This window comes from Lithobates pipiens, unplaced genomic scaffold (genome assembly GCF_037356315.1).
Source record: "Lithobates pipiens isolate NorthernLeopardFrog02 unplaced genomic scaffold, aLitPip1_a1.2 Scaffold_23, whole genome shotgun sequence".
Taxonomy (NCBI): domain Eukaryota; kingdom Metazoa; phylum Chordata; class Amphibia; order Anura; family Ranidae; genus Lithobates; species Lithobates pipiens.
Window position 1 is genome coordinate 87,718,868 of NW_027507785.1, and position 15,459 is coordinate 87,734,326.

The window sequence follows — 15,459 nt, forward strand, 5'->3', positions numbered from 1 at the left end:
CTGCGGTGTGAACCTAGCCTTAAGGGCCGGTTCACACTGCGAGCCGCGGCGAGGCGTCTCCGACTTCCTCGCCGCGACTTGCAGGGGGGGTGAGCGGCGACTTGCAGAGGACTTCTGCATAGAAGTCAATGCAAGTCGCCCCCGAAGTCGCCCCGAAGTAGTACAGGAACCTTTTTTCTGAGTCGGAGCGACTCGAGTCGCTCCTCTCAGAACGGTTCCATTGTACTCAATGGGGACGACTTGCGGGAGCGAGGCGAGGCGAGCCGTGTCGCCTCGCCTCGCGCCGCAGTGTGAACCGGCCCTAAGGGGGACCTCATGAACAAAAACAAAATGACATATCCATACCATACCCTTATCCTAAATAGGCGTCTGGTTTTGATTTTTAAAGGTGACCCTTTACCAAAAAAATTGGCGTGGAGTCCCCACAAAATATATACTAAACCCTTAGCCAGGCATGCAGCCTGGTTGGCCAGGAAAGGAAGGTGTTTTGTTTAGCAATTAGCTGACACAGAGACAAATGTGTCATGCTTCATTCCTTTCCTCTGGTCCCTGCAATACTGCGGGATAAGATTCAGGATAGGCTTTTAGAGCATTTCTGACACAATCCCAGTGCCAGAATTATTTTTCTTCCCCTACTAAACTGTAGGTTAAGTTTGGGAAATATCCCTTGTCTTGATATTGTTTATGCAATTTTTGATCTATTTTTACAGTCCCATTGCATTTCATGGGTTTGGTATATGTGAGGGGCATGGACCCTGTGGATCTGGTGATGCAATTTGGGGCTTTATCTGGCTCAGGGAGCTGCGATGCACATCGGGGGTCCTCCCCCCTTCTTGGGGGGGCAGGTGGTCGCCCCACTGTGCATTGACGCCACACATCCGATGTCATCACGTGAGCGCCGTGAATTCATCGGGAGTTTGACACCAGGGAGAGTAGTTTGGTGCCACTCGCCGGCCGTCTGATGCCTGAGAGGTGTCGCCTCCTCCTCCTTTATATATTCACCAGCATGACGTTGGTGGCCACATGCGGCTGTGGCGATGCATGCATTTTTTCGCAGCACAGCTACTAACACACTTACACAGAGGCTGCAGATTGGAAACCTCACGCAATAAGTGCAGTGCACTTTCCACTCAACACATTTAGGTAACACACTTAGCAAATATTAATTTTCCCTTTTTTTTCTTCTTTCATATCCTTGTGTTTCACAGTTTTCTTACTTTCAACGATAGTGTTCACTATGTTGGAACATCCTTATTGTTAGCAACACAATTTCACTATTACACATTTGAGTCCTCTCACCTCTAAATGATAGCGTTCACTAGGTTGGAGCATTCCCATTGCTTCCAACACGGATTCACTGTCACACATTTTCTGTTTCCTTTTCTTTATCTTTCTCTTTCTCTCTTTCCTTCCTTTTTTCTTTTTCCATTTTTATTTTTTTATTATTTATTTTATTTTTTATTATGTATTTTTTTCCCCTTTCTTCCCCCTTCTTTTCCCTCTTTTCTTTTCTTCTTTCTCCCTCCCTTCCCTTTTTCTTCCACCTTTCAATGTTAGTGCTCACATGTTGGAGCATTCTCATTGTTTCCAACACACTCACTATCACAGATTCCTATCACATATTTTTCCTAATTTAGTATTTATTTTTTATAATTGTTTTCATATTTTTATTATTTTTCACTGATTATCGTTTTTCACTGTTTTAGCATGGGGCTTGCTTCCCTGCTTTTCCGCATGTGCCGCCTCAGCTCTCATGCCAGATCGTGTCCCCGGCTGACCACGCAACCACTGCCATGCCCTATCCATTGCCTCACCTGTGAGTACGGGTGGCCGATTCAAGCAAATTCCGTCTATCTCTACTGTTACTTTTTATATACAAGACTTTTTATATACAAGACTTACTCATATCGTCTGATATAATACTTTCGTTTTATAGACATCCAATTTACATCAGCTCCTGATGAGTGGCAATTTAGCCACGAAACGCGTCGAGCTTCAGATGCCATAAATTCTATAATCATGCAGTTTTGTAACATATTCTGTATATACTGTTTTACCTAATTTACTTGAATATCATCGTCAATGTGCAATATGCCAATGTATAAATCAATTAATCATGATGGAAGATGCAATATGTACCACTGCTTTTGATGTATTTTATTGTGTAATATTTAATAAATTTAACATTATCAGACCTATACAGATAATTTTTTGCTTCCAAATCCGCATGCTTCATGCAAAGTCACTACTTCTTCTCTCGCTTCGTTTTGACAGGGATGGAGGCAATAGTGACGTAACTGTCCTATGCCTCACACAAAGTCCCAACCCTTTTTTCCTTTATACATAGTTCCCCCTTAACCATATCATGCCCTCAATATTAAAAGACCTTGCCCCTTATTGATGGGGATAAAAGCTTTGTTGCCATCTTCCTGGCTTGGTGGAAGTGGGGGTCTACAAGGGAGGGGGGTATTTTAGAATCTGGAAGCCATTTTAAAGATAAGTGGGCCCCCCCCAAGAATTTCTTTCTTTTTCACTTCCTAGAGCAAATGCAGTGCCTTAAAAAAGTATTCATACCCCTTGAAATGTTCCACAATTTGTCATGTTACAACCAAAAACATAAATGTATTTTATTGGGATTTTATGTCATAAACCAACACAAAGTGGCACATAATTGTGAAGTGAAAGGAAAATGATAAATTGTTTTCAACATTTTTTACAAATAAATATCTGAAAAGTGTGGCGTGCATTTGTATTCATCCTACTTTAATCTGACACCTCTAACTAAAATCGAATGGATCCAATTGCATTCAGCAGTCACCTAATTAGTACATAGAGTCCACCTGTGTGTAATTTAATGTTAGTATAAATACAACTGTTCTGTGAAGCCCTCAGAGGTTTTTTAGAGAACCTTGATGAACAAACAGCATCATGAAGGCCAAGGAACACACCAAAACAATAATCTCATGCGCTCCAGTGTTTTGCTATACACGGTTGGCGTGATCCACTCTTTGGTTTGAGGCAAAGTCTAAAATCTTGCAGCCCTCCTCAGAACAATGGGTGTTCATACAACTAAAAAGAAAAAAGAAATAAAGGAGAGCGAACCGACCTAGTGCATTACCGATAAAAAGTTTTATTTAAAATATATATAAAAGCAACGTTACTACTCACAAAAGAGCATAAGTAAAAGCTTTTCTTATCAGTCAAACTGCATCCCTTTGCACCTGCAGACAGGACCTCATAACAGGAGGTATCAGATGGTACCCCAGATGGTTGAATGGCTTATGCATTTCAGGAGTGTACCCCCTTCTTCAGAGCCTAGGCGGTCTGTGGCTCCTCTCTCCTTCGTGCCTCAATATATGCATCCATATGTCCACGCCCCAGGTAACCACTACCCAACTAGGCCATGCCCATCAACATGAGCTGGCTCCAACCAGAGGGACAGAACTTTTAAATTTGCATAACCCTACACCAATGATCATGTGTGATCATTAGTGTAGGGTTATGTGAATAGGGTGTGCAGACCTGTCATCTTCCTGCTCAGCGGGGATCAAAAGAGTGATCCCCCGTTGAGCAGAGCGGGCTCCGTACACCGACACGTCCATGTGAAGAAGCCCTTAAAGAAACAATTAAAGTATGTTTACTGTATTAAATGAGAAACACAAGATGGATATATCAAATTTGTTAATGAGCAAGAAAACTCTCTTACACAGCTATTATTTTATTTGCTTATCAAAAAGACAATAAAATGGTGCACAATTCCTTTCAGTAGCGAATGAACACAAACATTAACCCAGTCATAGAAACCTATGTGATCAGGTTAACAGAAGGGTAGACAACTGGCACTATATTTTCTGTGTCAGATTTCTCCCTTCTGCCTCCTCAACCCACAGGCCATAAAATCCTGCACAGTATAAAGAATGTACAGACTATTGTATTCAAATAGGCTGGCTCCCTCTAGATGGATTCCAATGCGATTTAGGCAGATGAGGTCAGGCACTGATGTGGACGAGAAGGCCTAGCTCGCAGTCTCCACTCTAATTCGCTCCAAAGTTGTTCTGTCGGGTTGAGGTCAAGATTCTGTGCAAGCTAACTGCTCTTCCTTCTGGAAGAATGGTGAAACATTCCCATAGACACACTCCTAAACTCCTAGACAGGATGATCCAGTTTGTTGTAGGATGGCTGGTAGACATGGGCGCCGTAAAATAATTTGTTTTGTTTCGTTCAGTATGAAAAAAAATTGTATTTCGTAATTCGTGTATGAAATTCAATTCGGATTCGTATGAAATACGAATTTTCATTAGATTTGTAAACTTTTCATTAAAATAACGAAAGTTTGTTATGATGAATTTATCATTATGAGGGTCTCCCACCATCCCTGTGCTGAGTTCCCGGGTCTGAGTGTACACCCGCTGTGCCCATTATGAAGGGTTCCCACCATCCCTGTGCTGTGCTGACTTCCTCTGATTGGTGAACAAAACACCAGTCATGTTTCTGTTCATTTGGATCCGAAATTCCGAAATTCGTTAACGAAATTTCGTATTTCGTATGAAATTTGTAAGCATAGAAATTGCCATAGGGTTCCCACCATCCCTGTGCTGACTTCCTGGGGTTTTAACTTTTAGGTTCGTTAACTTTTCGTAACAATTATGAATTTTCATTATGATGAATTTATCATTATGAGGGGTTCCCATCATCCCTGTGCTGTGCTGACTTCCTGTGTTTTTAACCTTTAGTTTCGTTAACGTTTCGTAAAAATAACAAAAGTTTGTTATGAGGAATTTATCATTATGAGGGGCTCCCACCATCCCTGTACTGAGTTCCCAGGTCTGAGTGTACACCCGCTGTGCCCATTATGAAAGGTTCCCACCATCCCTGTGCTGTGCTGACTTCCTCTGATTGGTGAACAAAACACCAGTCATGTTTCTGTTAATTTGGATCCGAAATTCTGAAATTAGTTTTTCGTATTTCGTTTGAAATTCGTAAGCATAGAAATTCCCAATAGGGTTCCCACCATCCCTGTGCTGACTTCCTGGGGTTTTAACTTTTAGGTTCGTTAACTTTTCGTAACAATTATGAATTTTCGTTATGATGAATTTATCATTATGAGGGGTTCCCATCATCCCTGTACTGTGCTGACTTCCTTGGTTTTTAACTTATAGGTTCCTTAACTTTTTGTAACAATTACAGATTTTCGTTATGAATTTGGATCCGAAATTGGTAAACCAAATTTCGTATTTCGTATGGAATTCGTATGCATAAAAATTTCTATTTCGGATTCATACGAATGAAAGAATTTCCGGAAACTAATCGCACATGTCTAATGGTCAAACATTCCCATAGACACACTCCTAAACTCCTAGACAGGACGATCCAGTTTGTTGTAGGATGGCTGGTAAGTTGAGCTGGGAATTTCTTTGTTGTTGTTTGACATGTGTTGCCCTTCCATGTGCTCCTTGCTGTTAAGGCCAGTTATAGGTTGGGGTTTGTACCATTGGTTATCCATACAGTAGGCAGGTGAATCCTCAAAGGGCTTTGGCACAGTTAAACAGTCTGCCAGTTCACTATTAAAAAAAAACCAAAAGCACAGCCCCCTCCTGTAAGACTTCCCAGCTTTTTCATAACCAGCCAGGTACTTTAGCAGCTGAGCTGAGGACCCATCCAATTTCTTCTGAAGCTCAAACTTCCGGCATAACATTTTTTGATCAGAGACTGATCCGTTTTCCTCATCAGGTTGTCCTGGAGGCCACAACACGTTTTCTCGGTGATAAAAATCATCTTTCCATCACCTTGCCTGCCATTTTAGCCTAGACTTTGCCACAGCTGTGAAAACTTTTCTGGTGCTGTGCCAAAACGTGTCAAGCCAGTTTTTAGCAGCTGAAATTGAATGTGCCAATTTAAACAGATAAATAGATATGAGACACATATGCAAAAAATAAAAAAAATAAAATAAACTTCTAAAATAAAAGAATAAAAAGAAGTGAACATCCAGTCCCCTTCGCAATGGGCTGTGAGCACAGCAGAAACAAATGAGAGTACGCAGGTTGAAGTCTTGCCGTGTAAGGTCAGGAGTGTGAACATTATAGATTCCTGCTAAAAACCATTTCGCACGTCAAGCAATATCCAACAGAAAGATTAAAAAAATATCAGCAAGGGGAGCCATGCTTTTATTATTGACATCTCTGAACAGATGCAGTGAGAGCTTCATTTCATGATAAAGAAGAACATATCATGCCGAGACTGAATTTACAAAGTGTACGTGAAATTGTGTGCAAACAATGGCAGGACCTTTCCAAATAGAAAGCAATGTATACATCTGCTTATTGGTAAAAACTGAAGAAGAATAACAATATATTTACATCATTTTTGGACAAGAACTCCTTCCACACCCTCCTTATCACATATATACTCCTCGCTACACAACCCACATCAGACCTTCGCCAGACATGGTTGATGTCAATTGCTCTGCTTTCTTCTTCTTGAGATGGCAGGCTATAGCGCACTAGACACACGCACATAGCTCCCAACTGTCCCTGATTTCGAGAGATTGTCCCTCATTTCTAGGGGCTGTCCCTGATTTGGAACAAAGTCCCTCTGTCCCTCTTTCCTCCTCATTTGTCTCTCATTTTGGTCTAATCTATAGTTGTATATAAAATGTACTTTTTAATCTTTCAAAAAGTGCTTCCCAGTGCTAAACCTTCCATCCAAATTCTAAATTGCTGCATTTGTAAATTTTAAAGTGGTTGTAAACCCTTAAAAAAAAAAAATCCCCCAAAAAAAACAAAAAACTGCAAGACAAAAGGCATAATGAACTAGTATGCATAGCATACTAGCTCATTGTGAATTACTTAAATGAGATCGAAGCCCCCACAGTGGTCCTCGTTCAGTGCTCCGGTGGCCGACATCTCGTCCGGGGGTTACTTCCGGGTATTGCGGCTCTGGCGCTGCGATTGGCCGGAACTGCGATGACGTCATGCGCACAGGAGCCGTCGGTAATGGCACAGTATAACTGAACACAAAAAAGAATTTCTCCTGCACTCTGGTGTCTAGTTCCTCAATGTGTGGTGTGACCAGCTTCATATAGTAATGCCTGACATCTTGCGGCCCTCCTCTGAATAATGGGTATTCATACACTAAAGGAAGAAAAAGAAAAGAAGGAGGGCGCACCAACCTAGTGCATTACCACTAGTAAAGCTTTATTCAATTAAAAAATAGCAAACGGATTGCCTGTTTAGGCTCTGAAGAAAGGGGTTCTCCCCTGAAACGTGTCAGCCATCTTGAGGTATCGTTTGATCCACTCGACGTCAGGTCCTGGCTTGTCGATGTTCAGAATAGTGGATTTAGCTTTATTGATTATGCCTTCTATCAATACTCATTTGTGAGTATACACGTTGCTGTTTTTTAATTGAATAAAGCTTTACTAGTGGTAATGCACTAGGTTGGTGCGCCCTCCTTCTTTTCTTTTCTTTTTCCTTACAGTATAACTGAAGCAACGGCACATACATGCCATTATTTCAGTTTGCTTAAGTGCGCATGTGCCAATGACGTCGGCACATGCAAATACAGGGATATCTCCTAAACCGTGCAAGTTTAGGAGATATCCAGTTTAGCTACCGGTAAGCCTAATTATAGGCTTGTCTGTAGTATAAAGTGGCTGTAAAGGGTTTACATCCACTTTAAAAGCCAATATAAAAGGAATAGTAGTGGTAAAAAAGCCCTTGTGGATTTAATTAACCTTTTTTTTGGTTATGTCCCCTTTAAGGGGCGTGACATGGGGTGTGTCCTATGCCTACATACACTTGCTAGTAGGTGTCCCTCATTCCCCTCTCAAAACGTTGGGAGGTATGCACCCATTGGGTCCCAATAGAACCTTGCAGGGAACTCAGAGTAGGACAGAAAGGGCAATCACTAGGGGCTAATCAGATGCCCCACATGCAAATATTCTGACAAAGAAACTGCTAACAGAAGGAGCTCAGAGAGTAGGAAAGTGACCTCATCAGTCTGCTGCTGTATCTTTACTGCCCATTCACAGGCTGGGGGTGGGAAGGTAACCAAGCTGCATTTCTTAACTGCAGTGGAAAAAACTCAGGTCACCAACCTGGCTGTACTGTCTACTGGACAAAATATTGCTAATCAGCCAATAACATGGCAGCAACTCAAAGTTCAAACCGAGCATCAGAATGGGGAAGAAAGGCCATTTAAAGTGACGTGGCATGGTTGTTGGTGCCAGACAGGCTGGTCTGTGTATTTCAAAAACTGCTGATCTACTGGGATTTTCACACACAACCATCTCTAGGGTTTACAGTCCAGTGAGTGTGGACAAAAATGCCTTGTTAATGTCAGAAGAGAATGGGCCGACGATAGAAAGGCAACAGTAACTCAAATAACCACTTGTTTTACAACCAAGGTATGCAAAATACCATGTCTAAATGCACAACACATCGAACCTTGAAGCAGATGGGGTACAGCAGCAGAATAACACACCAGCTGCCACCCCTGTCAGCTAAAAACAGGAAACTGAGGCTACAATTAGCACAGATACAGTAATATATAAAAAGAATAGGAATCCACATTAATTGATTGCAAAATAGAAAAATACAAAAACCCACCGGATTGGCACAGGCTCACCAAAATTGGACAATGGAAGATTGTAAAAACGTTGCCTGGTCTGATGAGTCTCAATTTCAGCAGCAACATTCAGATGGCAGGGTCAGAATTAGGCGTAAACAACATGAAAACATGGATGCATCCTGCCTTCTTGTGTAATGGTGTGGGGGATATTTTCTTGGCACACCATTGAAAAGTCACGGCCTACCTGAGTATTGTTGCTGACCACGTCCATCCCTTTATGACTACAGTGTCCCCATCTTCTGATGGCTCCTTCCAGCAGGATAATGCACCATGTCAGAAAGCTCAAATCATCTCACTACTGGTTTCTTGAAAATGACAATGAGTTCCCTGTACTCCAATGGACTCCGCAGCCACCAGATCTCAATCCAATAGAGCACCTTTGGGATGTGGTGGAATGGGAGCTTTGCATCATGGATGTGCAGCCGGCAAATCTGCAGCAACTGTGTGATGCCATCATGTGACTATGGACCAAAATCTCTGAGGAATGTTTCCAACACCTTGTTGAATCTATTCCATGAAGAATGAAGGCAGTCCTGAAGGCAATAGGGGGTCCAACCTGGTACTAGCAAGGTGGACCCAATAAAGTGGATGGTGAGTGCATGCATTTAAACAGTTTATTTACCTGGAGTTCTTCTTAAAAGCCCAACAACTTTAGCAAAAAATAAGTTAATTAATAAAATAGTTTTGTCCAACACCAGCAAACATAAAAATTTTATTATTTTGCTGCAACATTCACCTTCTACCTGGGGCTGTCCACTGACAATAGAGAAGGATAGGAAGAACCCTGTATGTAATGTTACCAGCTTAAGGGCCGGTTCCCACAGCTGTGATGTCAGACATCGCATTTGATTTGCACCGCACTGCTTTACAAATCACATGTGATGTCTATGCAATGTAAATTGAGCCATACAGCTTGTATGGCTGAATTCGCATTGCATTCGGACCAAACTCACACAGGACCGTTTTTTTGGTCTGCACCATAATCAAATCGCATGGGTGTTCACACCCATGCAATCTGATTCCTGTCCAAATAGACAGCACTTAAAGTGCAGTTACCCTCTGCAACGGCAGTTGCTCCGGAGCTTAGTAAATGACATAAAACCTCACTTTGCAAAGAGTACCCAATCACTTGCAAGGAAGATAAAAAAAATGCATTTTTGCTAGCACATGATTGGATGATGGAAGTCAGCAGAGCTTCTGCTCATTTACTGAGCTCTAGAGCAACTGCACGTGCAGAGTGCAACTGCATTTTGTAAAGTGCACAGTCTATTTGCCTGTAGTAAATCAACCCCATAGTCGATTTGCCTTCAGTATGTCCTCTCGTTCTCTAAGTTCAGTTGACGTTGGGGAGTCAAAGGTTGCTTTGTAACCCATACGTACTGCCCCCTGCCACATTTGGGGGGGGAAATAAATCTACTACCGAAACTTTTTTTTGTAAGGATACGAATGCATTTGCTCAAAAAACACACCTTCACTTTTGTCAACACGCATTAATGCAACGCGGTCCCCAGGCGGCTTTCTTTTTCTCTTGGCAAAGATCTTGTTTGTTTTACATTTTATATTACCCGGCTAAAACAGGCAAAAAGACACATCCAGGAAAATTGATGAAGACAGAACGAGTCACGGGCTGCAAAATTCATTATTCTATCAACTTTTGGCACCGCCGAGGCAGCCTGATCAATGCCGAGAGCGTAAAGATCTTAAAATTGACTGATGCCCGTGACAATCCTCCAATCAAATATCATATCAGATCGTACTGTCGTAGAGAAGCTGCACAGCTAAAGAAACAGCTGTATTTTCACTATCAATATCTGCACCATTAGCAACGGCAGTTTCTCATTGATATAAAGAGGACATACATCATAACAAATAGATACTTAGGCTGTACAGATTTTCCATGAGAGGTAAAGAACACATTCATGATTTTGCTTTTTATGGCCATTTTCTTTGCCATCTGCCCGGTGGCAGGCACACTGGCAGGTTACAATTGCATAGTGCATAGCAAATATGTCGGATTAAGTCAGCAACACTTATTCAGCTGTGCTTCATCCCCAGTGACATGTCAATAAAAGCTTATTTAGGAACACAAGAGAAAAGAAAAGAAGAACTGAACTAGAGTCATTGGCCATAATGACCAATCATGTCTGATTGTCTATAAGGATTAACACAGAACTCCAGTCACCCATTAAAGGATAAAATAAAAGAAGCACCTTTTGTCTACAATACTTCCCTTCAATCTAGAGCTGTCCCCTATAGAACTTATTTACTGCCACTAGATGCCCTCACTCTTTCAGGTTGCATGATGGCTAGCATCCTGCAACCCACCCGCTCCAGGGCCTGGCTGTCAAGGACCCGCCCCCAGCCAGTGAAGGAGAAGAAGCACAAAATAAACGAATCTCCCTGTCACTCTGCTTCCTCCAGCTATCAGCTTGCTTCTTGTCAGAGCAAATTTACCAACTAGCTCCTTGCGCTGCATCTCCCTTTTGGGATCCTCAACTTTTATTAGCTAAAGAGCCATGGGGTCTTTGCTCTCCTGGATATTCAAGCTTATTATCGGACCATCCATCTCACTAGGATAGTCAACTGGCACTGCCACGGTGAGGCAAAACTATGAGTTTCCATGGAATTGGAGGGCTGTCAGGGTACAGCCACAAGTTGGCCTTGGATTGCAGCCCCCTTGCCTAGGGAGCTTTGCAAACGCTCTGCAGGTCTCACAGGAAACATTCCGAAGCTTCTCAGTTTCTCCACTTCCCTCGCCTTTGATTCCAATACTGGGCAACCCTGAATTTACTCCTGGCCTCCAGAGTAGGAAATTATATAACCTTAAAACTAAGGGTTACACCCACTTTTCAGACTTTCTAATGTCAGAGGGGACTTTGATTTCTTCAGATCTCCCCCTTCTTGACGATCCTACATTGGACTTCTGGGGTGCTATTTTCTTCTTCTGTGCTCTTGCAACCCTAGCATTGCTTGTCCACTCACCTGCTTTGAATCATTGTCCCGTAGGGGGGAACCGTACATCATTTTCTCTCCCTGCTTTATGCTTACTTGACTCACCCAGGTGAGGATTACAAGCCCTCTTTTATCACAAACTGGGGATCCGATCCCCAGAGACAAAAAATGTCACTTTGCCAAAAAGTGGTCTATCGCCACCAAGGTTCAGAAGACTAGCTATAAAATCCTCACCAGATGGTACAGGGTCCCTGGCCTGGTTCATTGTATACTTTCTCAGATCCCAGACTCCTGTTGGCATTGTGGTGCAGAAGATGGTGCCATGCTCCACATTTTCTGGGATTCTTCATTTCCAGTTACTGGCAGCATAGCTTCATTTGGCTTTATGCTCTAAATTGAAGATGCATTTATCTGATACTGCAGCATCTGCTACCTCTTATTTAAATGTTAATCGTTGGTTTCCTTATCTGCAAGAAAAGTCTACATGAATGTCCATGAGCATGTTTTGGTATTGTTTTGTCGGCTTTTTCTCTGCTTTGTCAGTCTTTTATACTCGAGATTGTATTGACGCTATGACTATATGTGTGTGGTCAATATTTGTACTACTCAATAATATATTCTACTTCACACTTTAAAAAATAAAAGAATTACGAGCTATAAAACAATCTCGGCCTTTGGCTGGCGGTTGTTGGGGTCTGCGAGCAGGGGGCTAATTGGAATCTTTAAGAAGGGGGCCCTCGGGTCTTACCCCCATGTGAATAAGTATCAGGTACATCATACCCCTACCCATTCACCAAAAAAGTGTCACAAGGTAATAAAAACGCACACACACACACAGTTTTTGACAATGTACCCGTTACTCATTCATATGAGGGGGCTGGGATCTGGGGACCCCCTTCTTAAAGGGGACTTCGAGATTCCAATTAGCCCCCTGCCCACAGACCCCCACGATACTCGTCCTCCCCCTTTCCTGACCTGCCAGGCTACATGCCCAGATAAGAGTCTGGTATGGATTTTGGGGGGGGGGGGGCCCCCACGCCGTTTATTTTCAACATTTTTAATTGTCAGCTTTTTTTATTTTTATTTACCCACTGACAGCTGATGGGTCATTGGTTGTTAAGGACGCGGTGGACGGCTTCCCGGTCCACTCCTTAGCAACCAGCTCAGTGCAGTAAATTACCGCATTAATGCGGTATTACCGCTAAATTGAACCTATGTCGCATTTGGTATTTAACGCTAAATTCTTTGTGAACTTTACTCTCACAACTGATTTACCACATGCGGAATTATACATAGTTTTATTTGTTGTTATTTAACTCTCAGTGAATTGGCCCCATGGTTCTGCATTGAGTTATTGGTTACCAGTGTTTTTGAGTCTGAACCTCTGCATAAGCAACTCTCATGGTCCATTACCCTGACATTGCTAGACTAGGTCCAAGCTGGGGCTTGCTGAGAAGAAGCACATGGCTGAGATGATGTCATCAGTCTGCTGCAGGCATGAGGAGGTATCCTCTCCTCAGTCTCCTCTTATGGTGATCATCAAACTTTAACATTCTATTTGTCGCAAGTCACATGGTGAGCAGCTGCAGCAGGGCCTGATCTTCCTCAGACATTTGTGATCAAAGCGAAGCACAAGTATCAGGATTATGTAAATTGTGTCACCCTTGAGCCGGTGTTCTGACATATAGCGACCGGCCATCTAAAAGTGTCCGCCCCGTACTGCGCAGGCGCAGCATGGAGCAGAAGAAGATTTGGAAAATCTCTGAAGATGAACGGCACCTGCGCCGTGAGTCGAGTTGCAAGCCCCTCCATCCAAGTGGACATAGGGCTGCACATATTAGAGGGCCCCTCGCGGGCTTGCTTCGCTCGCCACGCTTCGGGCATGGCCTCGCTGCGCTCGGCTCTTTTTATTCTAACTCTATATCCACTTGGATGGTGAGGCTAGAACCTGGACTCACGGCGCAGGCACCGTTCATCTTCAGCTATTTGCGGAATGTGGTTGTCCTGTGTACTGCGCATGCGCTGTACACAGCGGTCACTATCCGATGGGGGACATTATGTGATAGGACACCAGCATCTCAGTTCAGGAGGCTGACTGATATCTGACTAAAGATGGCTGCATCCTTCTAGGCAGAAAAGAAGATGAAAACATTGAGGGTTATTTACTAAAACTGCATGGTGCAGCTCTGCAGAGAAACCAACCAGCTTTCAGGCTTTATTGTCAAAGCTTAATTGAACAAGCTGAGGATGGAAGCTGATTGGTTACCATGCACAGATACACAAGATACTCAGTGCACCAGTTTTAGAAAATCTCCCACCATTGTTAGGGGGAGCACCGTGAGCTCTGGAGAGCTACAAAATATCTGAAATTGTTACCCTTTCACATTACTTAGGTGTCCATCTGTCCTGCAAAACTGCATGTACATTCGCTCTGTTCGAATGCTTGTGAAATCAAAAATTACTAGGATGTGTTTCTAGGCTGTTTTCTCTCCAGGTTGAATGTTTTTCATCCATGCATTATGACCACTAGATGGAGCTGATGTTCATAGGAAATAAATACTTATTCGCTATGAACATCAGCGCCATCTACTGCCCATAATGCAGTATTTTTATGATTGGCACTATTCTTTTGAATGAAAAACATTTGACCTGGAAGGAAAATAGCCTTCGAACATTTGATTTTGCCAGCATTCTCACAGAACAAATGCACAAGAAGTTTTGCAGGACAATAGCTCTGCAAATTTGTTATAAATACTCCTTTGAATCTGTGTGCATTTACCATGGAAAAGAATACAGGTAAATCTGATGATAAGTCCACATTAATATGCACGTTAAGGCAACTGACATTTGAAAAAACAAGATTTTTGGTGGTCAGATCCTAACTGCACATCCAATCACAATTTCACATCTTTGGCTAGCTTTAATAAACAAACTCAGGGCCTGCACAATCTCAGCCTAAGCCTTTTTTTTGTCTTCGCTCCATATCAATCAAAGGAGAAAGAAGATTAGCATGGAAATAAAACTCTTTTAAAATACAATTTCCCCAGCTAACGGGCATATTTCTTCCTTATGCAAAGAATTTTCTGCAATACGACACAAAAACCTGCAAAATACATCCCAGAAACGAGGCTGACATATAATAGCATATTGACTTTTATAGATATCTCCCTGGAGAGGTTGTAGATGGCATTTTATATATTGTTTAAATCTGAATGCAGTCCTAATTCTTGAGAACGAATGGTTTTGTGTAACCTCCAAGTGAAGATTTGGTGTTGGAAGGTTTACCGTTGTTTTATTTCCCGCAGGTAATAAGGTACACGACCCTATTTCGCTGTCAACATCAGGAAAAATTTACCGTAAAATTGACTATATAAACGGATGTGGCCTGGTTATTTTTTTATTTTTTTATGCAGCGGATTTTCTCCCTCTACAGCAAAACAGTCTTATTTTTTTAAGATCTCATTTTTGTTTCATGTTTATTATTAGCATTATTGAGGTGCTATGGTTGTAGTGTGGGTTTTCATTTAACTCTTTCTTGATTTTTTATTTTTTTTGTCTGTTATTACTGAAGCCCTGCACGGGCAGCAATATGCCTTTTTTTATTTATTATTTCTTTGGGAATTTTGTGACAGTGCAGCAGTGCAGGAACTAAAGCTGGCCATACACTATGCAAATTTTTGTTTGTTCCTGATGAACCATCCAAAATTTGCTCCATGAGTGGAGTGACCCTGTCGCCACCCTCCTACCCGATATCTTTTGATTGAAGATATTCGGCCAAACTGTAGCTGCTGTTCAGGCAATCTGACAGCTGTGACCAGGGGCTGTCAGAATACAATAGGAGAAGCAGGAGATCAGGGGCAAACTGACCATTGGGCCACT